Source organism: Danio rerio, chromosome 4 (assembly GCF_049306965.1).
Source record: "Danio rerio strain Tuebingen ecotype United States chromosome 4, GRCz12tu, whole genome shotgun sequence".
Lineage (NCBI taxonomy): Eukaryota > Metazoa > Chordata > Actinopteri > Cypriniformes > Danionidae > Danio > Danio rerio.
This window is the reverse complement of record NC_133179.1, coordinates 54,727,282-54,754,723: the sequence shown is the minus strand read 5'-3', so window position 1 is coordinate 54,754,723 and position 27,442 is coordinate 54,727,282. Positions and strand designations below refer to the sequence as shown.

Below are 27,442 nucleotides of genomic sequence, written 5' to 3'. Positions count from 1 at the left end.
CAATTCTGAACAATATCTTAAGCATAAACGTCAGACATCCAATAGACTGTTGAGAAATGACTCCAGACCTGTGAAACGGATCCACAATCAAATAGAACACACACACATAAAGTATAATCTGTTTCTTATCCAAGGCTGACTGTATTCTCAGCCGTCTTTATTAAAACTGTTAAAAATCGGATGTAATCTACATTCAGGCAGTTATAATATCCTTACTACACAAAGTCTATCTTAAATAAAAAGTAGAATCACTTTAAAAGAATTAACCGTAAAAACAGCAAAATCACTTTAGACATTTTAGACAGTATTAACTCATAGAAATAACAATAGAAACAGTTGATTTCAGTTCTCAGCCCTCAGTTCCACTCAAGGTCTCCGTGACCTTTGACCTAGTTTGGTGGCTCCTGAAAAAGTTATAAAGAGACTGAACATTCTTACATAAAGCAGTGTGTTTAACTTATTCATTAGTTAAAATCAATTCACGGTTAAATACTCATTTAAATAACCAAATAATCATATTTAATAAAGATAACGAGAAACAGGATGATAAGAAAAGGATAAACGTTGATCCATGATGAGACGGATTGGAAGGCAGAAATCCGAATCCTTCACTTAAAAACACAGACACACACGCACATGCATGTGCGCACACACATGCACGCACACACACACAAAGCAGTAAACACATGTATGAATGCACACATGCAGGCACACACACACAAACACACACAGCAGTGAACACATTCACACACACACACATCTCTTTTTTACTCTCACACACACACACACACACACACACTGCTACTGGCTGATCTTCCAGAGTTCTCTTCTTAGTTTATCATACTTCTGCTCAGTTTCACTGATGAACCGAGAGAATAAAGCCCAAACCCCGGATAGAGCGGCTCAGTGAATGTGGTCTGGACTGAGTGGATGAGGCTCATTGTGTCTCTATAGATGTTGTAGAAGATCAGAGTTCCTGCACTGTGATCCACAAACACTCCTATTCTCCTGCTGAGCGGCTTCACTGAGAGCTTAGTGCGTGTGTTATTGTGTCTGAATGAGATACTGGAGGAATCACAGAACAAACTCCAGGACTGAGCATTATTTCCAAACACACACTCAACATCTGCATCATTCCTCCTGATGCTCTTATATGACACTGATATACACACATCTCCAATCCAGTCAATCTCCCAGTAACTGCGTCCACACACACTCTCTCTGCACAACACCTGACGATAATAATCAAATCTGTCTGGATGATTAGGATACCGCTGTCTCACTCTCACATTCTTCACCTCTCTGTTCTCGTCAGACAGAACAAGATGACTGTATGCTGTGTTTGGATCCAGTGTGAAGAAACAGGCATCTGAACACAAGAACATACACATTTATAACCACAGCTATGTGTGTGTTTGTGTGAGCATGTGAGAGTGTGTGTGTGAGTCTGAAAGAGTGCGTGTGTGTGTGTGAGAGAGAGAGAGCTTGTGTTTTTGTGGTTGTGTGTGTGTATATGAGAGAGCTTGTGTGTGCGAGGGAGGGTGTGTGTGCATCTGCAAGAGAGCTTATGTGTTTGTGCGTGCATGTGTAGTGTGTGTGTAACTCATGGGCATATTGCAGTGAACAACACGAGTTGAATCTGAAATCTTAAAAATCGGGCGCCATAGTGTCTGTCATCAAACTGGCTCGAGGGCTATACCACCACGATAACAGAACGCCAATTAACTTGAATAGCTGCATCAGTACTTTGGTTCTGGTGCCCTTTAACTAACTTAGTAAATCATTCAATTTCCCACAATGGGGCTTTACAGGATTTTTAGCGGAAAAACTTAACTAATTGCCCCACAAGACTCTTTTGAATGACTCCCTTACATGGTTATGTGCTCGCCTTGGGCACATCCTGCCTGATGTACAATTTCGTAGAGACAAAGAAATCTCTAGAAGGAATTAATGCATACAAATGAAAGACAATCTCTTAAAATGTTAGAACTAAGGAAGATGTATCTCTGAGAAAACATGCCATGATGTTCCTTATATGCTGTGGTTATTCCAACCAACCAGGTTAATCAATGTGTTGTTTTAACCCTTATAGCAGATTAAAATGTCCTATGTGTCTGAAATGTTGTCATGATTGTGAATCTGTTCTTCTATGATGTGTCTGCGTATGTGTGTGTGTGTTTGTGTGTGCGCGGTGCAGTGATAATATGCGTGTATGAATGTGTGTGTGTTTGGGTGTCTCTGTGTCTGTGTTGTAGTCCCGTGGCTGTGAGTTGTGTTTACATATCAGCCGCCCAGCTGTATTCAGCGGACCACAGGTGCATCACATTACCGCGCCTATATATGTTCAGCGTTTCTGTCACACATTTTCAGTTCGTTATCTTCACGTCTGTTGTTTATGTTCTGTCAGGCTCCTGCCGCTGAGTTCTGGTGGTGTGTCGCTGGGAGAGCTCTGTGTTTTGACTCATGTACTTCTGTTGACGGCTCCCTGAACTTGCTCTACTGTACTTCCCTGTTCTAGTCTATCATCGGTCATCTGCCTGCGTCCGTCCTTCTCTGTTTTCTGTCTGAGTCCAATAAATCTTTTACTTGCAATTGGGTCTCTCTGTAATTCGTGACAGATGTATGATGTCTGATATTGAACGAAAGCTAGTGACATTTGCAATATGTTGGTGTAAATGAAAAACTGGTACTAAAAACAGTATTCGTCTTGTAACATTGGATGTAAGACAGTTTCAATCTTGCAAGAGTTTTACCACGTGAAATCTACATGCAGTCTGTTAATGATTGACCCTTCCTACATCGGTATGGGGCGTGGCCCCGCCCTTCATGGCAACTGCTCATTGGCAGACAGTGTTATAGGGACGAACCAAAACAGCTCACATAAAAACACCCTGCAACTAAGAAATTTTACTTTTTGCATTAGCTACCTTGCGCATGCTTTTGCTCTCAGCCCCCTCTCGTCTGCCCGGACACCGCGCCGCCACGCGATTGGGTCACCACAAACTTCCATGCAAACCTAAGTTTCGGGACCGGCAAAACTGCACAAACTTCTGCAAACTGACTCTCAGCAGTCCATCACCTCGGTAACCCAGGACAACAGCCATTCACGATGGAAATTTTACTTCAGCAAAAACGATGCAAGTAACACAAACTAATGTTGTCTCTTGCTGATCTGGTGCAGATTGTTCGTAAGCAGTTAAAGATAAGCCATATCTCTGCTTTTGTGGTTTCTCAGGTGTTATTCTAAGATCTTGCAAGAAGTATTAGAATTAATTTTTGACGTTGTCAACTCATTTTGCATCCTCTGAACTGCCTCTGTATGTGTGTGTGTGTGTGTGAGTGAATTTGTGTGTGTGTGTGTGCGCATTTGTTTGTTGTTTGCTTATAACGTAGTTAGGTTCATGTATCGTAGTGTAGCTCAATAAATTTTGTTCTCTTTTTGTAAGATCTGTGTTCTTGTTTATGTGCTTCTAAGTCATTGCCTTGAGTTGTAGATCAGTTTTGTTACCTTGCTAAAAGTTAACCCAATACTGTGTTATATTATTATCGTTGGCCACGTAAATAATATTAACATGATTGGTAAGACACAATGTCATCTATTTGTGAGACAAATGGTATATAAAGTTTGAATCTTTTAATTAGATTCAATCTGACTCAATTGATTCTAATCAATGATTCAAATCTTCAGGATCTAATTCATTGAAATGAGCAAATAAATCCTAATCGATCTTAAAATGTAGGTTAATCCCCTACGTGTGTGTGTGTGTGTGTAGACGTACATTTGTGCAGTCCTGCTGTAATCCTCTGCTCTCCTCCATGATCCAGACTGTAAACAGACATAGATTGACGTTCAATCAGTAAAAAAACACTGCACACACTTTATATTCAGCAGATATGCAGTCAGGAATTATTCTGCTCAAACATCACTCATTATGCAGATTTATTACAATAAGACATTTACAGTGTCTGCTGAATGCTGGATTCTGATTGGCTGATCAACAACTGATTATATCAATGCATTAATAACTGCTATAGATGAGCGCTTTTAGATCAGATTTGGAAATATAAAACAGAATAGACTCGACCTATAAGAGCTCTTTGATCATCTATGATCATTCAGCATGTACAAATAGTCTGAGCTGTTCTTGTCATAACTGATTTGCATTATCTTTTCAAACATCTTCAATAAAAATATAAAGTTTAATGATCAAATAGTAGATAAATGAGAGAAATGGCGCAAGGCGTAGCGCAATACTTGTTTGGTAGTTTCAGCCTGGCGCAAGAGTCGTTTTGAGGCATTGCACCACGCGGTTTAAATAGCAAATGCATTAGCGCTCATATGTGCGTCCATAGGCGTTCTGGTCTAAAAAGGAAGGCGTTCTGAGGCGCACGGCTGGCGCGTCGCTATTTTGAGAAACTAAAATAGCTTTTTTATTAAACCAAAACTAACCCAGTCTAAACTCCGGCGCAGAGTTCCGCCTCACTTACACACTGCTTAATACACACAAGAGAGCAATAGGCAAATATCTTTACATATAAAAATTAAATACCAAGGATATATATAGGATATAATAAGAATAGATATAGGATATAAATATAAAGGATTAAAATATTACAAAACATTATTTTCTAGCCAACATAAATATGAAAAATCACTGCTTTTATGTCTTCTTCATCTCGGGAGGCTTTTTAAGTTCATTCATAACAATTTGCTTTTGTATAATGTGATTATTATTAGCAGTATTATTTACCATATCCATATTTATCCAAAACAAGCTTAGGATTTGCCCATCTGTCAGGTTTTAAACCATATGGGGCACAGCATGTGTTTTAGGATATAACTCAGGTTTTTGAGCACACTTAGTTTTGATTGTTCATTTATTCGTTTGCTGGAAATTGGAACTGAATTTAGAAATAGTTTTGAAACGAATATTTGCGCTTAACAAAACGCAGTTAATTATTTATAGACTAATTGATGTCTGTGTGTAAAGGTTTCCCTATCCAAGAGCGAAAGTGATCCATTATCTCTCATTCTAACGCAGTAGATGCTCTGTTTAACTGTTTTCTGTTTAAAAAAAAAAAAAAAAAAAAAAAAAAAAAAAAAAGTTTGCTAGTGAAATGCTCAATTTTTCTACTAAGACTTACTTTGCGTCCTGTAAATAGCGAATGCGCTTATGGCGTGACGCAGCTGACTCTTTAAGGGAATGGGAGATGAGACTATAATTGGTTTATTCTCAAAACACACCTATAACTCATTAAGAAAATAAACTCAACCCTTTTAGAACATGCGCCTTGGCGCAAAGCAGATTTTTCCTTCCGTAAATTAGCAAAAATGCGTTCTGACACGCCCTGAAAGCGTTTGTGCCCTGCGTTTTGCACTCTGCGCATGGACCGTTTAACAGAGCCCTAAGTGTAATCAGTGAAGCAGCTAATGCTGTTTGTGGAGGTGTTTAATCCTCCTCTGTTCTCATTCATTTGTCAATAGTGTGGCGCGAAGGGGGGGGGATAAGGCTTTTTGTTGGTAGCCAGACCAATACAATAACCGGCACACTGCGGCCGAATTAACAAAACCTATTGCAATTAGAGCTCGACTACACCACCCAGTACATACCTGGGACACAAAACACAGGTTCGTATCTCTGACAATAAGGGAATGAGACGTGGATGTAGAAAAATAGAGTTCCTTTTATTACAATGCACTTCTCATTGGACTACAAATATTAAAATGACAGGCACATGTGCTTTAAAAAAGGCACTAGAAGGCGGTTACAAAATACAAAAAACAAATCCTCATCCAACCGCAGGAGCTGGGGCTTACCAAGTCGGGCAGGCTAGGCACTGGGCCCGAGAATGACCCACAAATTCACACGTGCACACTCTTAGATTCCACAAACACCACACAGTGAACTTCAATGCACACAAGTGAGCAAAAGACTAATTCATCAAAAGAGCCACGCCACACAGCAGCCCGACTGCCCGTACTAGACACCCCCAGCTCCTAGGGAGAGAAGAAAACCACAATTAGGAAGGAAAAAACATTTAAGAAAACACAATATTAAATGGGCTCACAGGGGTATCAAAAACTGACTACTTGAGCAGCTACCAGCCGCCCAGGGGCACGGAGGTGACAGGCCCCCGCTAAAAAGAATCCCAAATAGTATGTAGTAAAAGTTAGAGCACAAGGTCACAATATTGGAACAGGACAACGCACCAGAATGCAGGTATAGAAGCAAAGCCAAGCAGTCAGTTAGACAACACTTGTTTTAGGTGTTCCCATTTTTGTAAATGTAGAAAAAAAAAAACAATCAAAACATATGCAAAACAAAAAAAACACTGATACAAAAGCACCGAAAATAAATAAACGACAAAACAAAAAAACAATTAACAGAAACAAGAGAATCAACTGAATTAACAGAAACAAAACACCCCACATTTCACACCGGTATCTGGGCCCACAGTGTGCTGCCCACATGGGCCCCTTATGGGCCCCAAAGTAGCATGTTTGCTGGGCCTACTTACCGATTGGGAAGACAGCAGTCACGGGAACGCACATAAGTGTCAACAGAATCACGAGGGAGAGTTCAGCTCTAGGAAACGCGACTTCTCAAAGCTCACAATGCCCCACAGTAGCCACTCTATGGTGCAACAGCAACCGAACAGACACCAGCCTTCCAGAGCAAGAAAAACTGAATCAGACCCAACACAAATTGAAACGAAAGCGAAAATAAGGCTTAAACAGCCACTACATACCAAACGCACAGCAGTGACACACCCACCACAGGGAGTCAGCTGGACGATGACGCAACTTCCACTATTCTGCGACAGGCTTTTATACACCTCTTAACAACCCGCAGTTAGTAATGGGCGTACACCAAGGCTTAATTCAAAACATCTGCTACAATCGTTTTGTGTCTTGTTCTTTCCTTCAGTGGTGTTTCTTGTTAACAGCAGCTGTTCATCTGTGTCTCAATTCACTCATGTGTGCTCATTCACTCTGTCTAGTGGACTATACTGATCAACTAATGTAGGGACTAGTGAATGAGGGTGTACGGTGAGATTTAGTGAGTGTTGACTCTGAACGCTGCTCATTTTCTCAAAGACAAAGATTAGATCTATTACAGTTATTTTCTGTCATTTGAACATAAACTAAATTTAATTTAACAGTTTTTCACTGTAGATTGTGCAGAGAGCAGCTTGACTCCTGAATCTCCTGGATGATTGTAGCTCAGATCCAACTATCTCAGGTGTGAGGGGTTTGAAGTCAGAGCTGAAGACAGAAAACCACAGCCTTCCTCTGTCACCATACAGCCAGACAATCTACAAACACAGCAATAGTCCACATCACACAGGACAATCATACATTTCTCTGTGATATGAAGATGCTGACTGCTGTTTCTGCTCATGTCAACAACATTGATGAAAACACACATCCTGATTAGCTCTCCTTATTGATCAAGCCCTCACATCAGCAAACACACTCACACAAATAATGGATCTTAATATGATTTGATAGCTGATTTTAAAACATTAAAAGTGTGATTTGTAGATGATTGACACAGAGATGCATGACTACAGCTGGTTGTATGAATGTAAGACATTTACCCAAATGTTACAGAGGTGAAATGTCTAATCAGTTGTTGGGCTGGGTGATGTCAGAAAATATTTATTATATCTTGATATTCCATAATGTAGTTTCTCCCCCATATCTGTCATAAACATGCCCACACTACACTGCTGGCCTGCACACACATTTACGTAAAAGAACAGGCTAGCACGATATTTAAAGAGCAATATTTGGAGAAGAAAGAAACAATAGTGAACTGCTCTGAATGACCAAAACACCCAGGCGGGACAGATTAACATACAGATGCTGAGCTGCTTATCTTGGAGGATGCCCTTCACAAATTCACAAACTCAATGCAGCTTTACACTTGTCCACCCCTACATTACACCATCATTAAGACACATTTAATAACTACTACAACTGTGGACAAGCAAATATTATATATATCTATATATATATATATATATATATATATATATATATATATATATATATATATATATATATATATATATAATGTGTGCAATGTGTTGTGCCCGCACCTCATGCTTAGCCGTCCGCTTTTTATTTCACTTAGGGTCAAGATTGCGTATGTAATCACCCTGCTATCTGGTAAGGCTCTTTCATGGGCCACTGCAGTTAGGAAAGCTAAGACCCCATTCTGTTCCAGTTTTACGGCTTTCGAAGAGGAGTTTAAGCGGGTTTTTGATCACCCCCACAGTGACCGGCAAGCCTCTAAGAAACTCCTCAACCTTTAACAAGGTAGAAGTAGTGTGGCCAGATATTCTATCCTTTTCCGAACTGTTGCAGCAGGGAACGGCTGGAATAATGAGCACTCAAAGTCTGCTTCCAAAATGGGCTGTCGAAGGTACTTAAAGTTGACTTAGCTATTAGGGAATCTGCTCTGGACCTTGAGACTTTGAAGGACCAAGCTATTCGCCTCGATAATCGTCTGAGGGAAAGGAAGCTGAACTGTTCTTCAGCTCCCACACCATTTCTCACTCCAACATCCCCTTAAAACTTTAAAAACTGCTCAAGAAGTTTTAGAACCCATGCAGTTGGGTAGAACTCATCTCTCTCTTACTGAAAGAGAGTGCCATGTTGCGTATATTGTGGTCTGCCTGGTTACTTCCGGTCTACCTGCCCTCAGCTCTCGAGAAACGCTCAGCCAGTACAGGCAAGCTACTGGCTGATTTATTTCTCCTCATCACACTCAAGTGGGCAAACCAGAAATGCCAACTTCAGGCCTTTGTAGATCATGGGGCTGCTGGAAATTTCATGGATCTCACCTTAGCCAGAAGTTTCAAAATTACTAATTGTCTTTTTCCTGGACCACTATCTGTCACTGCTCTGGATGGTAAACCGCTAGGTCCAGGAAAAGTCACCCACCTCACCTCCCACCTTGGTCTCTCTGTTTGTCAGCACCAAGAGAAGATTTGCTTTCACTTGATACACTCACCAGAGTTTCCAGTTATCTTTGGGCACCCTGGCTGCTACAGCATAACCCTCATATTGATTGGCCCACTAGCACAATTTTAAGTTGGAGTAACATGTGCCTGCCTGCCTGAGTCAGCAACCCCTCAAACATTCTCTCGAGTCTCAAGAACCTTTAGATCTGTCTCTAGTCCCAGCTCTATACCATCACCTTAAGGCTGTCTTCAGCAATGGGAGAGCTACCTCAAAGGAGAGCTTTTCTCAAGTTCCCTCCAAAAGCATGTTCAACACATGCTCTCAGGTGCCTCCTTGATAACCACTTGTACGTCAAACCTGAAAAATTTCAATTTCATGTGTCCCAAGTTAAGTTCCTGGCGTTTGTTGTCAAACCTGGACAAATTCAGATGGATCCACAAAAGATCCAGGCAGTTAAATATTGTCCTTTCCCTTCATCTATAAAGGAGGTACAGCGTTTTCTTGGTTTCGCCAATTTCTATTGGAAATGTATCTTGAACTTTAGCACTGTGGCAGTCCCATTATCTGCTTTCACCAAGGGTATCCTAGCAGGTTTTCTATGGGAGCCAGAGGCCGAACTGGCCATCATCAATCTCAAGAGTTGCCTTACCTCTGCACCAGAGGTGGGAGTAAGTCACACATGTGCAAGTCACAAGCAAGTCTCAAGTCATAACCTTCAAGTCTCAAGCAAGTCAAGTAAATTTTTGTCAGACTCAAGTCAAGTTAAGTCACTGCTTATTTCAAGTCACATCTAGTCAAGTCATAGCTTGGTCTAGCAAGTCACTTTCAAGTAAATCTAATTATATCCATATCTATCTATCTATCTATCTATCTATCTATCTATCTATCTATCTATCTATCTATCTATCTATCTATCTATCTATCTATCTATCTATCTATCTATCTGTCTATCTGTCTATCTATCTATCTATACACACACACACACACACACAAACAGTATATACCAGTATCTCCAGTGTCCTGGGCCCGGTTTTTCAAAAGGTTTAATCCGGATAAAATTGATCTGGATTTAGTAATCCTGTTTTTGCGATCTGTGATCACGTAATCCAGCTTACTTTTTAAGCCAGTTTTTCAAAGCAACATTTGATTGGATCAATCTGATCCGGATAGGAACTTTTCAGGATCACTAAATCTGGATTACCAGTGCTCAATCACAATGTAGATGGATAGATAGGCCTATGTAAAGAGCAACAAGTAGAATAGCCAGTGTTGGGTAAATATAACTTTATTTTTATTTGAAATGAAAACTAATAACATTTTATAAATGATAAAATAATTGTAATGATAAATAATAAAAGCAAGAAGAAACCCACCCCATCCTCTTCCAGCAGTCCACTTATCTGAGATCTACAACACTGTACATTGAGGATATTTATAATAAGTTTTAAATATAGATGCATTGAATAAAAAAAGACAATGTTGAAACCTCCACAATAATGTCAGACTTCCTCATCTGATGTGGAGGGAGCAGCTTGTCTGAGCGTATTCTTTACGAGGCAGATCTCAAGTGTGGTCTTGGTTTGTTGCAGTTTGGTCAGAGTCAGTTGTTCCTTTGCCAGATGAAGCTGAACTTCTGCCCAGTCTCTTTTTACAATTGTATATAAATATAGTAACAGATTAAAATGTATTGTTTTTGGTAAATTTTGACAGCTGTTTGGGGGATTATTTTATGAGGCCAAACTCTTTCTATTTTGCTGTAGGCCTATATTGAAAGTCTAAATACGTTAAAGCCAATAATCACTACAGCCTGACAGATGAACAAATAAAATTAAAACCTTATAAATAAATAGTATATCTTGTAAGATACTGCATGATCCAAATATAGTTTTATTTAATTATTTTTTTTTAAGTTTTCATTCCATTTTGGGCATGAAATCCACACTAAATCCACCCTTCTGATGGGATCAGTTTAATCCAGGTTTTTTGGATCAAAGTGATCCAGATCCTACAAAAATGGTCTGAAAAACCCAAACTAAAGGTTTGATCCGGATCAAAACCAAGATTGGATTACGTGATCTAATCCGATTATGTAATCCATTTTTTCTTTTGAAAACCAAAAACCTTTTTGGGTTTTTCGGACCTTTTTTGTAGGATCTGGATCACTTTGATCCAAAAAACATGGATTAAACTGATCCCATCAGAAGGGTGGATTTAGCGTGGATTTCATGCCTAAAATGTAATGAAAACTTAAAAAATGTATTAAACAATACTATTTTTGGATCATGCAGTATCTTACGAGATATAATATTTGTTCATAAGGTTTTAATTTTATTTGTTCATCTGTCAGGCTATAGTGATTATTGGCTTTAACGTATTTAGCCTTTCTGTATAGGCCTCCAGCAAAGTAGAAAGAGTTTGGCCTCATAAAATAATCCCCCAAACAGCTGTCAAAACTGACCAAAAACAATCAATTTTATTCTGTCACTAATTGATATATATATATATATATATATATATATATATATATATATATATATATATATATATATATATATATATATATATATATATGTATTCATCACAATGGAAAATATTTTTCTTATTAGAATATTTATTAATGATGATAGCAATGATTACAGAATAAACAAAAAATGCAAGAAATGGCAATGACTTATTTTTGAAATCTTTCAACAATTGCAAAAAGAGACTGAAAGGGCAGAAGCACAGCTTCGCCTGGCAGAGGAACAACTGACTCTGACCAAACTGCAGCAAACCAAGGCCAGACTTGAGATCCCCCTCCTAAAGGATACGCTTCACATCAAATGAGGAAGTCTGAGATTATTGTGGAGTTTTTGACATTAAGTATTTTTTTTAATTTACATCTATATTTGAAACTTATTATAAATATCCTCAATGTACAGTGTTTGTGTTGTAGGTCTCAGATGAGCGGACTGCTGGAAAAGGATGGGGTGGGCTTTTTCTTGTTTTTCTTATTTATTATCATTATTAATTTAATATTTATTACATTTTCTTAGTTTTCATTTAAAAAAAAATCAATTATATTGACCCCACGCTGGCTATTCTACTTGTCACTCTTTACATATCTATAGTTCTACATTGTGATTTCCTATCCTGTTTGAGCACTGGTAATCCAGATTTAGTGATCCTGAAAAGTTCCTATCCAGATCAGATTGATCCAATCCAATGTTGCTTTGAAAAACTGGCTCAAAAAGTAAGCTGGATTACCTGATCACGGATCGCAAAAACAGAATTACTAAATCTGGATCAATTTGATCCGGATTAAACCTTTTGATAAACCGGGCCCTGAAGATTTGAGCTCCAATCCTAATCAAACACACCTGAACAAGCTAATCAAGCACTCATTAGGTATACTTGAAACATCCAGGTAGGTGTGTTGACGCAAGTTGGAGCTAAATCCTGCAGGGACACCAGCCCTCCAGGACCGAGATTGGTGACCCCTGGTATATACAGTATATTAACTGTCATTTGAAATGACACTTTCATCACTAGTGAATCAGATGGCTTTCTGCTCAGAGTGTGTGCTTACTTCAAAGCCAATAAAATATTATACTATTAATTAAATGAGACCCTAAATCACAAAAACTAATCTTAAAGTGCACAAGTACATTTTTTGGGGGTAAAAAATTCATTAATAAAAATGATAATTTTTTATTTTATTTTATCTTCCTCAAAGACATTTTGTACATTTCAATAACTCCAATAAAAATGTTTTGATTGGTAATATGAATTACTAAGAATGAACTCTAAAAGCAATTTCAAACCTTTAGATTCCAGATCATTTATATAGTCCATTTCACAAATACGTTACAGATTTTTGAGATCCATGGTCTGAAATGGTTTCTTGTTTTGCCTAACTTAATTCTTCATTTTTTCCCCTATAAATTGTTTTTAAAAAGATGCATGTGGGTAAAAAAGCTGGAATATAGCATTTAACAGATTGTTTTAATGCAATCTTTTTTTGATTAAACTTAAGTCCTAACATGACAAAAACTTAAACGTTAAACATTAGCATACAAATACAATACTATCAGTGCTTCTCACAGGTTTGAAATATACTTGCGGTGGTAGCTGGATCAAAACGCATCATTTACTCACATCAAATAAATAGTTACCTATATGTGACAAACAAAACATATTCAATTTTTTACTATACTTTTATTTATTATGACAGTGTTATACACTTTTTACTTTCAATGGGTTAAAGTAAAAAAACATTTTTAAAAAAGACATCCACTTTCTCTAACCTTTTCAGGAGCAATGTGCACCGCTGACAGGCCAAATCTGCTTCTCTCTCTCTTTCAAGTTCAAAGCAAACTTGCATGCAAAAGCATTTTAATTATGTCTATAAAAAAGCCTTTAGCCTAATGACATCATCAAATTAATAAAATATACAGCAAATGACAAATAAATGACAGAAAAAGGAATAAAAACAGAATAGCTCTAAAAAATATTCATAAATAAACATAGTTAAAAGATTTAAACTTGTAGATTATTTAAAGAAGGCTAATGCTTTGATTACTAATGGTGTAGGTATATTTTGCAGCCAGCTTCAACGAGTAAGGAGAGAGGATTTTCCACTACATCGATCGCGGATGTTTGGTTAAAATAGGCAGATACAAAAAGAAGAATGATAATAACTGTACAAAAAACTGTCACTAAATATAGCCTAATTAGACGGCCGGCAAGTGTGGCAAGCACTGAGTCAGACTAAGTAGTATAAACTTTGATTAGCCGTCTTGTTTGTAATCTTTAAACCCGTAACATAGGCTATCTCTGGTGGAGCGCCTTCCATTCACATCACCGCATTCTGATGGCCGAATAGCAAATGAATTGTTCAAATGAATCATTTAAAGCGGTTCTTCTGAACCAAATGATCCAGTCCAGATCCCGTTAATACTGCGCATGCGTGACTTAAAACTTTCGGTTTTGTTTTGTTTTTAAACGCATAATATATAACAAACGGTTGTGTATTTTACAAAAACAAGCTTTTTTTTGAGTCATTTAACTCAAGTCCAAGTCAAGTCTTGAGTCATGACAGCCAAGTCCAAGTAAAGTCGAGTCTTTTTTGGATATTTGTCAAGTAAGTATCAAGTCCTACATTTTGTGACTTAAGTCTGACTCGAGTCAAGTCATGTGACTCGAGTCCCCCATCACTGTCATTTACTAATGACTCTATTTTCTGGATTGTTGGTTCACAATAATATGTCACACTTAACACACAAACACACCAGAGGAATAAACTGCAGGAAAAACCTCAGTCTCCTTTACAAGCGTTTATCAGACAAATATGAGTTTGTTCAGTTTAATTCAGCTCAAACTAATAGTTGACTGAAGATCTGTCTGTTGTCATGTTGAAATAATGGTGTGAAAACAGAGTCAATACCTGTGTTTCCCTGAGAGAGAGTCCTTTACTCGCTTCTCTGCCATACTGCAGCTAAAACACCAAAGCAGAGCTTTCAGAAAACAATTGTACACACACACACACACACACACACACACACATATATATATAGTCCTTTACATGAATGCAAATGGTTTAACCCCTGATCTGACATCTCAGGTGTTTCACATTTGATTTAAGGTAAATGCATGTTATATAGAGTTTATCAAAAGAAGTTCAGGTTCAGCCAGTTGTTGATTTAGTTAGTATTAAAATGTCTCTCTACTAAAGAGGCTATTTGGAGAATGAGTTACTCTGACAGTAAAGGGTTAAATGCAGTGTTGTTTAAGGATCGTCAGCTTGTTGTATTTCCTGTTCAACTGGAAGGTCTGCTTTAACTTTACTTTTGATTTCGTGACTCTGAGGGCCCTATCATACACCCGGCGCAGTGTGGCGCAAGACGTGGCGCAATAGTCTTTTGGTAGTTTCAGCTTGGCGCAAGAGTCGTTTTATTTATTTATATTATTTATTATATTCATATTTATATTTGTTTTATTAAAAACAAGCTTAGATTTGCCCACCTGTCAGGTTTTAGACCATATGGGGCACAGCATGTGTTTAAGGATATAACTCAGGTTTTTGAGCACACTTCATTATTATTGTTCATTTATTCGTTTGCTGGAAATTAGAACTGAATTTAGAAATAGTTTTGAAACAAATATTTGCGCTTAACAAACAAAATTAATTATTGATAGGCTAATTGATGTCTGTGCATAAAGGTTTCCCTGTCCAAGAGCGAAAGTAAAAGTAGATAATTTATCTCTCATTCTCACGCAGTAGATGCTCTGTTTAACTGTTTTCTGTTAAAAAACTGTCAACTGTTAACTGTTTGCTCGTGAAATGCTCATTTTTTCCACTTAGACTTACTTTGCGTCCTGTAAATAGCGAATGCGCTCTTGGCGCAACTCAGCTGGCTCTTAAAGGGAATGGGAAATGAGACTCTAATTGGTTTATTCTCAAAACACGCCTATAAGTCATTAAGAAAATAAACTCAACCCTTTTAGACCATGCGCCTTGGCGCAAAGCGCATTTTCCTGTCCGTAAATTAGCAAAAATGCATTCTGACATGCCCTAAAGGCGTTTGCGCCCTGCGTTTTGCGCTCTGCGCATGGACCGTCAAAATAGAGCCCTGAATGTTTAGAGTTATATGTAATGCTGAATTATTGAAACTATTGAGTCAGTCTGAAATAGAAGAGAACAAACACTTTAAAGGGATTAAAAATAAAGCTTTTAGACACAGTGTTTAAATGACTGTGTTTGACTCAGTGTTTAATCTGTGTTTGAGGATTTGATCTTCAGGATCAGACATTTAAAGCACACTCACACATATAAAACCCTTCATTATCTCCACAAATCAGCATAATGTAGAAGTGTTAAACTCACATGCAGAAGTACAGACGCTCTTGTGCAGCAGGAACACAATCTGAGCTCTTTCACTCTTTCACTTCACTAAAACACTTACGTGATCTACAGGTATATCCTGAAATATTATTGGCTCCACTAAGTGACACTTACATAAATATTCATGAGATTCTCCTGTCTGTGGGCGTGTCCTGAAGTCTACACACAAACCACTGGAGCTAAAGGTATCTGTACAGATTCTCTGAGCACGAGTGTGTTGAAGGAAGATTTAAAGAAGATATTTAAGATGAAATCTGAGAGGTCTCTGATGAATATATAGAGCAATGTTGAACCTATAAATTAAGATTACAGATTAATGTATAAATAGGTACACCTCATACAGATCTCTCTGTTATATTATTAGTTTCTAAAGGATGCTGTTCCAAAATATTCAATAAGTGTGTATAAACAATATGTTGAAAAGGTTTAGGGATTTATTAATAGTTTAAGAATGATTGACAGCTATACCTTATACCAGCATAAGCACACTTTACAGCCAGCAGCATTTTGCAAGGTACAGAGTAGTCTTCAAACACTCCAGTGTTAAACCCCTCAGAAATTCAAAGTCCAGGCAAGAATGCATACTGTCATTACTGTGACAATAAACACTGTTGTCTTAATCAGTGCCCGAATTTTGCACAGCTAATCAGTGAAATCAAAACTAACTGGATTAAGATGAATTAGAGTTGCTGGAGGCGCGGACGAAAACATCAATCTGCTCAATGCAGGTTAAAGGGCATCTGTAAAATTTGTATAGGCAAACACCCAACTGTCCTACATGATGCAACACAAAATCAGCTGAGATGAAGCAAGTTGAAATGCCTCAAGAAAGTCAAATGCTGTAGCTTGATCGGCGAGCAAATGGCAGCCAGGTCATGTTGAAAATCAGTAAAGTGTTGTTACACAATGGAGGGCATTCACTAATGGCTTATGCAATTCTGGATGATGGGTCTGAACGTACCATCTTGCTTCATGATGCAGCAGAACAACTTAAGCCTAATAGACAGGAAGAGAAGCTTTCTTTAAGGACAGTTCGACATGACACCTAATTTATTCATGGTTTGAAAGTATCTTTCACTCTTTTTCCAGCATATCAGCCAGACAAAAGATTTAAAATAAAGAGTGCTTTAACTACAGCAAATTTGGATCTGGCTAAACATTCACATCTAGTAGCCCTATTGTAAAAGAAATCTCAAAGGACTGCCTCTTTATGCATTTCCGCAGGTCCAGCCAGTGCTGCTAATAGGTTCTGATTATCACCACTTGATCACCCAGATGGAGCCAGTACAGCAAGAGTCCAGAACTGGCAAAGGTGTACAACCTGTACAACCTAAGAAGTTGAAAAGCTGGAGCAATCTGGTTATGTGATCAAATTGTCACCCAAAGCAATCAAGCAAACACATGAATCCTGGTACATACCACACCATATGGGGCACCATAATGGCTAACACAGGGTAGTGTACAATTGTTCCTTCCTGTATCAAGGCCATAACCTTAATGAGTATTTGCTGCCTGGGCCCACTCTTCCTTCCACCTTGTTAGGAGTGTTGCTTCGCTTTAGAGAGCATTTTTTTGCCATCTTGAGTGACTTTAAAGGCATGTTCCATCAGATTTGGCTGCTCGTAGAAGATAGACAGCTTCTTAGATTTCTGTGGAGAGACATGCAACGCGATAATCCAGTCAGCATCTATGAGTGGCAAGTTCTGCCATTTGGGACAACATGTTGTCCATGCTACGCAACATTTGCTGTCCTCAAACATGTCCAGGAGAATACTGTCCCAGGTGAAGACACACGTGCAGCTGTGGAGAAACATTTCTATGTGGACAATTACCTGCAGAGTGTAACATCAAGTGACAAAGCATCCAAACTGGTGAACAAGCTGCAGACTCTATTTATGTCTGGGGGGTTCGAATTAAGGCGGTGGGCTTCTAACATCCCTTCTGTTGTTGCTCACCTTCCTACAAAAGCTAGATCTGAGAAAAATGAGCTTTAGCTTTCTGAAAAGCAGCGCGATGTTTCTGAGTCCACTGTGGGTCTACGTTAGCTCTGCCAAACAGACACAGTTGGTTACAAAACTCATCCAAGGGAGCCACAAATACCCACAATAAGGTACGCCCACCATGTTTAGCCAGTCAGTATGACCGACCAGAGTACATAATCCCCTACAAAACACTAGCTAAAGCATTGGTTCAAAGGTTATGGGATAAAAAAAACATGGGTGGGATGACCCATTGCTGCCAATGGAACTTGTGCAAGCCTGGCAAGAATGGAAGAAGGAACTGCAGCACCTGGACAACATTGCCATACCATGGTGCTACACCAGCACAGAGCTAGATTCTGAGTCCTGCTTAGGAGACATCCACATATTCTGTGATGCTTCAAGTCATGCATATGGTTCAGCAACATATTTGAGAACACAGAATCTTCAAGGCCAAGCTGAGGTTGCATTAGTCACAGCCAGATCACAAGTGTTCCCAAAACAACATCTATCCTTACCCAGGCTGGAACTTTGTGCAGCACTTAGTGGAGCTCAACTAGTAAAAGTTCTAGAAAGGGAACTGACACTGAACATTCAGAAGGTTCATTTATGGAGTGACTCAAAGACAGTCTTGTCCTGGATCCAGTCCGATTCATGCAGATATGAAGTGTTTGTGGGTACACGAATCGCAGAGATTCAGGAGCTGACTGTAAACAATCCAACAGACGACATAACCCACGGCAAAACCCTTCAGCAGCTCTCAGTTTCCAGTCAGTGGCAGCAGCGTCCTCAATTTATGTGCCAAGACTCAAGCACCTGGCCTTAAGATACAAGAAAATCAGTCCTAGACATTACTGATGAGGAGAGAAGGGTAACCTTTTGTAGCCTGACCACGATAGACTACTCTGATATAATGCAAGAATTCTCGCAGTACCACAGCTTTGATCAGTTGGTGGAACATAAAGCACAAGAGCAGTTAAAGCAAACTAATCAAACCCGAAAAGTATGTGCCCAAGACCATGCAGCTGCTGAGTACTGAGTCCTGAAGCAGGCACAAGCCATGTGCTTTCCAGCTAAACTTAATGCATTAAAGGGTAACAAACCCTTACTTTCCAACAGTAGATTATTAGCCCTAGCTCCTGAGCTTAACCACTCTACTGGACTTATAAGAGTCGTTGGTTGTCTGAGACATAATGAACTGCTTAAGCCAGATACCGTCCACCCAATTGTACTTGAACCCAAACACCCACTCAGTCAACTCCTGATTCAGCATTATGATGAAAAACTCCATCATCCTCGCCCAGAAAGAGTGTTTGCGGAGTTATGTAGAAAATACTGGATTGATCAAAAAGATATCAACTGTTGAATCGACTAAAGAAAGACTGATCCTGTTAAACTGGAGAGTGAAGATTGAAGAAGAGGCGCTTACAGTAAAAAAAGAAGAGTCTGAGGAACGACAGGTCAGTTTATTAAAGCTCATTTCATCTTTGTGTTCACTAAACATCTTCAGCTTAAAGCAGCTAAAGTTGGTTTTATATTCGCATGTTCAGACTTTCTCCTTAATAATATCACTTCAGAAAATGATTCTGTGCTAATTATGACTAGTGAAATCATATGCTGAGTTAAAGTTGCTTTTATATTCCTTTGTTTTGGTATTGTGACAACTTATGACAGGCTATTTTAAATACGGGCTCTGAAATGGCACAGAACAATGACTTCAACATAACATTAGCACTGTTTAATTGACTGTGAGTATTGTACTTTGATGGTCATTATATAATAATATAATATGATTTTTCTATTTTAAATTAGCTCGTAATAATTTTCTGAAGTGATAATATTAAGGAGAAAGTCTGAATGTGCGAATATAAGACCAACTTTACCTCAATAAATCACATTATCAGCCAACTACTATCAAATTACAATAGTCACAGTAAAATAAACCGTGCTAATGTTGTTTAAGTCATTCTTACGCGCCATTTCAGAGCCAGTATTTAAAGCAGTCAAAATTAACAAATGCACAAATATAAAGCAACTTTAGCTCCATTTATAACTCAATTCATAACTATTGTGCAGTTGTTGTTTTTTTTTCATATATATTTATATATATATATATATATATATATATATATATATATATATATATATATATATATATATATATATATATATGTGTGTGTGTGTGTGTGTGTGTGTGTTATAATGAGTTACTCTGACACTAAAGGGTTAAATTTAGTGTTGTTTAAGGAATGTCAGCTTGTTTTTCAGCAGCTTTTCTTCCTGTTCAACTGGAAGGTCTGCTTCTGACACCTCATATATTTCACATTTAATATATTACATATACTTTGTTAAGTGACATATATATTAACTAAGATATTGAGTTAGTACTAAAAACGCCTTCTGACAGTTAAGGGTTAAATGTAATTTGTTTAGTGAAAATCAGCATTTTAATAATAAAAATAAATGAACAAAACCAAGCCTTAAAAAACACTCTAAACCAACTCTTAAGGAAACTATTTGGTAACACTTTATAATAACTACACACTATAAATCATTTATTAAGCATTAGCAAATAGTGAATTTATTATCCGTTAAGCATTAACTCTACAGTAATAAGTGTTAGTAAACAGTTTATTACTGCAGCTACAAATGCTCTATTCTTGACCTATAACCACATTTAAAATGTGCTTAATAATTGTATTTTCATACTTAGTAAATGATTTATTTTTCATTATTAAATTAAGTTTCGCATTATTTACAAATCAGTTGTATTTAAGAGTAGTTGAGGGTTTTTAGGATCATTCAGAATGAGTTAGTAACTGATTTATAAACTATTTATATTTTTTTATTTATATGTCTTATTATTCAGGCATATAATAATGGTTACTATGTATGTTAATAAATGCTTCATTAACTCAACTTCACCGAGTTTTGTGACCTAATCTAAAGTGAGGTATATTCATGGTTTATAAATCCTTTATAAATGACAAATAAAGGCTCAGTTAAATTCTAAACAGGAAAAATTACATTATTCATTCATATTCAATTAAAGATACACAAATGAAACTGTACTTCAAATAAAAAAAAATCTTTGCAACCTGATCTAAAATAAAATCACTGTAGAGTTTAAACATTACATTTTATTACATTGTTTAATTATTATATTGTTGTTTTATCCAGTTTTGTTGTATTTTGACACTCCTGTTATTCAGCAATGTTTAAACTTTACAGTAATTTTACATTTTAGAAAAGATTGCAAAGATTATAGTTCATTTGATTCTGAGCCTTTATTTGTCATTTATAAGGGATTTATAAAGCATAACTAGTCCTCACTTTAGATTAGGTCACAAAACTGCATGAAGTTGAGTTAATAAAGCATTTATTAACATATTAGTTGACTATTAGTATATGCCTGAATAAAAAGACATATAAATGTTAATTTAAATAGTTTATTAATCAGTTACTAACTCATTCTGAATGATCCTAAAAACCCTCAACTACTCTAAAATACAACTGGTTTGTAAATAATGCAATACTTAATTTAGTAATGAAAAAATAATCATTTACTAAGTATGAAAATACAATTATTAAGCACATTTTAAATGTGGTTATGTCAAGAATAGAGCATTTGTAGCTGCAGTTATAAACTGCTTACTAACGTTTAATAATGTAGAGTTAATGCTTAACAGATTATGATTCACTATTTGCTAATGCTTAATACATGATTTATAGTGTGTAGTAATTATAAAGTTTTACCAACTTTTTTTTCAGCAGCTTTTCTTCCTCTTCAACTGGAAGGTCTGCTTTAACTTTACTTTTGATTTCGTGGCTCTGAATGTTTAGAGTTATATTTAATGCTGAACTATTGGACACTATTGAGTCAGTCTGATTTAAAAGAGAACAAACACTTTAAAGGGATTAAAAATAAAGCTTTTAGACACAGTGTTTAAATGAGCGTGTTTGACTCAGTGTTTAATCTGTGTTTGAGGATTTGATCTTTAGGATCAGACATTTAAATCACACTCACACATATAAAACCCCTTCATTATCTCCACAAATCAGCGTAATGTAGAAGTGTTAAACTCACATGCAGAAGTACAGACGCTCTTGTGCAGCAGGAACACAATCTGAGCTCTTTCACTTCACTAAAACACACCTGTGTGATCTACAGGTATATCCTGATATATTACTGGCTACACTGAATGACACTGACATGAATATTCACGAGATTCTCCTGACTGTGGGCGTGTCCTTGAGACAACACAAAAACAACTGGAGCTAGAGATATCTGTGCAGCTCCTCTGAGCACGAGTGTGTTGAAGAAATATAAAAAAGTATAATATAGTATATATATATATATATATATATATATATATATATATATATATATATATATATATATATATATATATACATAGTGTAACATAATATATGAGGTATATGAGAATAGAGAAAAAGGTATTTGAAATAAAATCCAAGAGGTCTCTGAACAATATTTAAAGCAGTATTGGACTAATAAAATAAGATTACAGATGGAAATGGAAATGAGTACACCTCTTACAGATCTCTCTGATGAATTATTACTTTCTCTCAGATGCTGTTCAATAATATAAGTGTGTTTATACATTAGATTAGTCAGAACTGAAGCCAAAACAGTTTTAAATTTAGCTGAAATGTTCATTCATTCATTTTCTTTTTCGGCCTAGTCCCTGATTTTTATCAAGGGTCACCACAGCGGAATGAACCGCCTACTTACCGGAGCACCTAGAGGAAACCCACGCCAACACTGGGATAACATGCAAACTCCACACAGAAACACCAACTGACCCAGCTAATGCTCAAACCAGTTACCTTCTAGCTATGAGGCGACAGTGGTAACCACTGAGCCACCTTGTCACCCTAGTTCTCGCAGTTTGTATCTTGTATATGTTTGCAGCTCCTCATTTGAGGTTAACTGTATCATCTGTCTATTAGTGAAGGCGTTTGGTGTTCACTCTCCTATTTAATCAATATATCTGTTAATGTGTCTATATTTGCCTAGAAATAGGTCAATATACATTGTTAAGGCAGTGTGTTTATTGATGCTGTGGTTGTATATCGAGTAGTCAGTGTTTGAAATGGTTGTAAAAGCTTGTCTAAATTGTCGTAAGATGAGAACAGGACAGCTTTAATGAAAGGTTTTGATTATATAATGATCACTCATTTACAGATGTTTGACACCCTTTTTTGTCGTCATTTCTCGAAATGTTCAGAACAATACGATAATAAGTCAGTGTGAGTTTTCTGCTTGTTAAAGTAGAGTAAAACAGAAACACAGCTCATTTTCCTCTAGTCATCCTTTAACCAGCTGATGAGACATGCACTGTTTTAAATGGCTTTTATTTCCTTTATTAAGAAAAGATTCTGTAGATATCTGAACACAACTTCTGGGAAAACATAATGTTTCATTAAACTATTGCTATGTGAAGAAAACAAATGAAGGAGAACAAGATTCATGATTATTCATCTTTTCCCTCTCGATGAGATGAAATAGTTTAGTGGAAATACAATAAATGAATCTGAATATATTAAAGGCACTGATGTAGTGTGCAGAGGTAAACTGGGTTCATTTAGGGTTTATAGTAACACTTATGATATTTTCCTTATCAAGATAATCTTCATTATTAAAATAATATTTTACTCATTTTAATGCTTGTGAACGACTGAACCACAATCTGTGGAGACACTTATAGATGTAGTGAGAAGACTACACAGCAAATTCATTGGTGTTAAATTACAAGTGTTGTGGTAATTCAGAGTAAAGTGTTAAAATTCTAGAGTTAGATAAAGGTAAAATAACCGTCTCGGCATTAGAAGCTGATTTGCCTCCTTGTCATTCAGAGGAACATGTATCTACCTTTGTAGAAAACCCCTGTTTTTAAGAAACTAATCAGAGTGTCTGATCTCGCCCTACACCCTCATTCACCTGGCCCTTACACTAGTCAATTAGTTTAGTCCAATTCAATTCAATTCAATTCAGCTTTATTTGTATAGCGCTTTTACAATGTAGATTGTGTCAAAGCAGCTTCACATAAATGGTCATAGTAATTGGAACAGTGTGGTTCAGGTTTTAGTGTTTAAGTTCAGTTCAGTTCAGTTTAGCTCTGTTCAGTGTGACAGTCCACTGGACAGAGTGAATGACCACTGTTGTAAAAAAAAAAAAAATAAATGAGTGAAAAGAAGAAAGAACCCAGTCCAGGAGAGACGAAACAAGCAGAATCCCTTTATTGAGACGTGTTGGTTAATCTGCAGTCATACAGCGTCTTTAAGATGTCTGTGTCTGCAAGAGCCTACTAGAGGTCCGCAGTCTGCAAGTTCTTTCACAAGTCTCACACAAGTCTGCAAATAGTCAAAGATTTCATGGCTATATTGTGTTCTTAGGAGGAGGGGATTTGGCTAAACAAAGCATGCAAATTAAGCGTTGTGGTCGGCAGGGTAAACTGCTCTTTCAGGCATTGATCTCATCATGTTCTGGAGACAGAAACCGCCTGACCATTTGATTGAAAAGAGAAAACAATAGACACCCCATGCTGTGAAACTGATAATTGCATCACTTTGGCTTAGCCTGTTGTCAGCAAGGCAAAGGTTAAATGACCCTCCTAGCTGGCATGTCAATGAAATAAAATAATTAAAAACCAGAGAATATAACTTTTTAGTTATATGTAGATTATTGTTAATTTGAAATTAGATGATAAAAATTTATATTTCCACAGTTCCCCCTTTGAGAGTTATTTAAAAACTCTCACAAAAAATATATAAATTTGTAAACTTTCCTAAAACCATTCAATGGCTTCTGTATGATAACAGAAGCACCATCTTCTAGTCATGTAACTTGTAAAAGTTACAGGCACATTTAACTTATTCTGTGTCATTTCATTATCTACGTAGATGTAAGTGTAGATTTCTAAACTGTTCACACGTTTATGACAATCAGTTGTAATGTCATAAATCCTACATGATGACACAAAAAATCATGTAGTTAAACTGTAGATCTTCTGAAAGTCCATGGCTTGTGAATAGTGTTCAGTCTTTTGTGAGGTGTGTTTCTTGTGGTTCTTCTCCAGCACAGAGTTGATCTGATGACTTCCTGTCATGCATGGATCTCCATAGTGATGCTCTGGTTCAGAGTGTTTCTTGAGAAGATGCAGTGTTTGTGTTTACATGCACACAAGAAAACAAGGAAACAGCAGACCAGCAGTATTCATGCATAGACTTGTATGATCATACAGTTCATGTGTCTAGTTATTCAGGTGATTGTATAGTGGTTGTGTTAAGTTGGTGATTGTATAGTGTTGTGTATTTTCTGTCTCCTAATCTTAAAGTTATGACACCTATAAAACAGTGAGGTGAGGATAAATGGGGAAAAAGGGAGTCTTCACCACAGGGTGCGGCCCCTGAAGCCTGTTGCTTTCAGTTCTGCCCTGGGCTCCTCACTGATTTGTGTGTCCTGTTCTCTCCCTGAGTGTGGTGGGCAAACTTTAAAATGTGAGACACAAACTATCCTTCAATAAATATCAGTCCTATCAGACATCATAACATTGAATGGGTAGTGATTGGAAAATGTGTTAAACACATTTAAGGCTGTAAGTGGACTTAAGCAGAGTTCCCTAATACAAAGGAAGAAGTTTCCTTTGTGTCTTTTTACAAAGAGTCTTTCCTCTTAATTGTAAATGAACTGGGACATTAAGCACTCACAGCCAAAAAATGGTTAGCATCTTTGTGGACAGCTCAATGGATTTAGTGATGAGGGGAGGGGTATGTTGAGGGCATTTAGCAAACTGTTCAGAAGTTGATTTACCCTGTTCATCTCTTTAAAGTTCTTTTTATTCTTTCTACACTCCCTCATCCAATGTCCTTTTTTACCACAGTAATGACAACAGATATTTTTCCTAAGACATTTGTGATTTGATGTCTTTTCTGTGTTGACCTTAGTGGCAGCTGCTTCAAATCTGACTCTGTCTTTGATGTAAGAGTCTCTTTCCCACAAAGCTAAACTGTTCATATTATTTCTGAGAGTGGTGGAAGACCAGGTGATGTTAAGAAATGGCAAAGCTTGTCTGTATTCAGTTGCAAGGCCATCTGACCAGATGCGGACTAGGGGTCCCTTATCATTTAGCACACTGTCCGAATTATCAGCTAATCCACTGTAAGTTATGGCGGATTGACAAAATCTCTCAGTGAATTCATTCACAGATTCATCTTTCCTTTGCACACAACAAGTCACTTTTGACCAGTCAATCTTTGGGCCAACAATGTTCTTTAGAGCTTTCAAAACACCCTCTCTCAAATCATTCTTGCTGGCATGTTGTAATTTAGAGGTCACAGTATGCTCAAAACTGTTGAATTCAGATTCAGTGAGAATTTGAGACATTAGCTGGGTGACTTCTGTTAATGACATGTCATAAAGACGCATTTTGCTGATTAGTGCTCTGCTAAACTCTGAAAAATTTGTGCGTGCTGATGGTAAGCTTTGAGACAGTCTGTCTATTTCTTTAGGTCCTAGTGTTCTGGAAACTGTTTGAATTTGAACAACAGAAGTGTTGTTGTGTGAACTCTCAGTTCTCTTAGATCTTCTGGCACCACAAACCTCCACTGAACCTATGAGCAAATCACTATCTGATTGGATGGAAATGTCTGTTTCAGAGACAATTTGTAAGTCAGGATGTTTATTATCAGGCTGACTAACCTTCTCAATGTCAGTTTTTGATTTCTTGAGGTTCAGTTGTTTTGTTAATGAGGTTATCTTAGCATGAAGCTCTTGGATCTGTTTTTCAAATTCTGATTTAGCTTGAGCTTGTTGTTTAGCTCGAGATAAACTAAATTCTCTGTAGCAGCAGATAATGCCTTTTACATTGTTTTTGCGAATGCATGCATCAAGCACTTTCTTGCATTCATCTAATGTCCAAACATCATCTGGGTCAATGCTAAATTTCTTTGTCAAATTTAGTCTGACTGACTCTGTTATTGAGTCCATGTGCTGTTGTAGCAGCGATTTGAAATCCTGATCTGACAATAAAGGAGATGTTAAATTACCTTTTTCAGTCGTAGTGATCAGTCTTGTATTCTGTCTAAACATTTTGTGAGCTTATTATCACAAAGTAAAAATACTAAAACTTTTCTGATGAAAGTGTAGTAATTTCTTCTCTGGCGAAACAGAGGGTAACAATATTAGCACATGTTGCTAAAACTTCCTGCCTGAACAAGAGATAACATCAGTTAGCTTGTATAGCTAAACTTAAACTTCTCTGGTTGAACAGAGGGAAAACGAAATAAAAGAAAAGAAAATAGCGCATAAGGCTTAACTTCTCTGAAGAGAGGATAACTTTTTAAAAGAAAAATAGCACGTAAGGCGTTACTTCTCTGTCTGAACAGAGGATAAACTGTTACTTCTCTATTGAAATAGAGGATAGCTTTTTGTTAAACAAACCCTGCAGCTGTTTGTTAACTTTTCTCTGATGGAGCAGAGTAAAACCATGTGTATAGACTGGTCTGTATGGTTCTTTTGATAGAGTGAAACTCACCAAATCGAGGTTGAGCTGAAAAGATTCAGTCTGGAGTGATCTGATC

The 27,442-nt window shown here is 37.3% G+C and overlaps 1 protein-coding gene and 2 long non-coding RNA genes across 7 annotated transcripts in view; 1 reads left to right on the top strand and 2 right to left on the bottom strand.

Annotated features, from left to right (window-relative positions):
• The window catches only part of LOC103910797 (uncharacterized), a 1,018,570-nt gene that overhangs the window by 471,229 nt on the left and 519,899 nt on the right, over positions 1–27,442 (top strand). The gene's annotated exons all lie outside the window — the stretch shown is intronic.
• On the bottom strand, positions 119–15,916 carry LOC137491304 (uncharacterized). Its single transcript, XR_012402743.1, has 5 exons — positions 15,840–15,916; positions 14,400–14,450; positions 3,780–3,826; positions 798–1,369; positions 119–760 (listed from the first exon to the last, which is right to left on the bottom strand). It is a non-coding gene; the product is annotated as an uncharacterized lncRNA (long non-coding RNA).
• On the bottom strand, positions 8,140–13,659 carry LOC141381949 (uncharacterized). The gene is made up of 3 exons (XR_012402860.1): positions 12,250–13,659; positions 9,948–11,095; positions 8,140–9,905 (listed from the first exon to the last, which is right to left on the bottom strand). It is a non-coding gene; the product is annotated as an uncharacterized lncRNA (long non-coding RNA).